Raw genomic sequence first — 1,113 nt, 5'->3', positions numbered from 1 at the left:
TACCCCTTTCCCTGATGCCCCCGGCCAGGCAGCGCCGGCCCCATCCACGACCTCTCCGACTCTTCCCTCCTTCTGTCCCTTCCTTTTCTCCCTTCTTCTTTCCCTTCCTCGTCGTCGCCACTCAGGACAGCTGGCCAGGGGACGCGTCCAGGGCAGCAGTCTGTAAGCATAACTCCTACTATAGAAAAAAATGCACTGTGCATGAAACTTGGAAAAAAAACCAATGTACAAGCCTGTTGACCCTTACTCTCAGATGCAGTCCACCTACAACTACAACATGAGAGGAGACGCCTATCCCCCGAGGTACATTTACCCATTTCCAGTTCCACCTTTACTGTATCAAGTTGAACTTTCTGTGGGAGGACAGCAGTTTAATGGAAAAGGAAGGACAAGACAGGCTGCGAAACAAGATGCTGCTGCTAACGCACTGAGGATACTGAGGATCCTGCAGAACGAGCCCCTTCCGGAGCGGCTGGAGGTGAATGGAAGAGAACCAGAAGAAAATCTTAATAAATCTGAAATAAGTCAAGTGTTTGAGATTGCACTTAAACGGAACATGCCTGTGAATTTTGAGTCTTTTCCTCTAAAACAGGTTGCCTGGGAGAGTGGGCCACCACACATGAAGAGTTTTGTGACCAAGGTCTCAGTCGGAGAGTTCATAGGGGAAGCGGAAGGCAAGAGCAAGAGGATTTCAAAGAAAAATGCTGCCATAGCTGTTCTTGAGGAGCTGAAGAAGTTACCTCCCCTCCCTACAGTTGAACGAGTGAAGCCCAGAATCAAAAAGAAAACAAAGTCCATAGCCAAACTCAAATAATCATTTGTTACCTTTGCTTTTTTATTTTTATTTGGGTTAATGCATCAATGACTTAAATGAACTTTAATCTTTATTTCAAAGATTATAAAAATGATTGTGTGCATTAGGATGCATAGCTTCCACTGCAGCCAGGACATGGTCTCCAGGTAGTATGTAGAAACTGCAGATGGATTTTCCTTGAGTGCTTTATACTGTTAACTGCATCTCCACGTAGGGCTGAAAAGAAAGACCTTTGTTTATATATAAACTGTTGCTTTTGGTATTCTGTGATTGTGCTCAGACTGCGCAATAAGGCTTTG

At 45.0% G+C, this 1,113-nt stretch overlaps 1 pseudogene; it reads left to right on the top strand.

Moving 5' to 3' along the window:
- Window positions 1–217: 217 nt before the first annotated feature.
- Window positions 218–814, top strand: LOC102822153 (annotated as a pseudogene).
- Window positions 815–1,113: the final 299 nt, after the last annotated feature.

This window comes from Chrysochloris asiatica, unplaced genomic scaffold, assembly GCF_000296735.1.
Source record: "Chrysochloris asiatica unplaced genomic scaffold, ChrAsi1.0 scaffold00032, whole genome shotgun sequence".
NCBI lineage: Eukaryota > Metazoa > Chordata > Mammalia > Afrosoricida > Chrysochloridae > Chrysochloris > Chrysochloris asiatica.
Note: the sequence above shows the minus strand (reverse complement) of the source record. Positions and strands in the feature narration are given on the sequence as shown.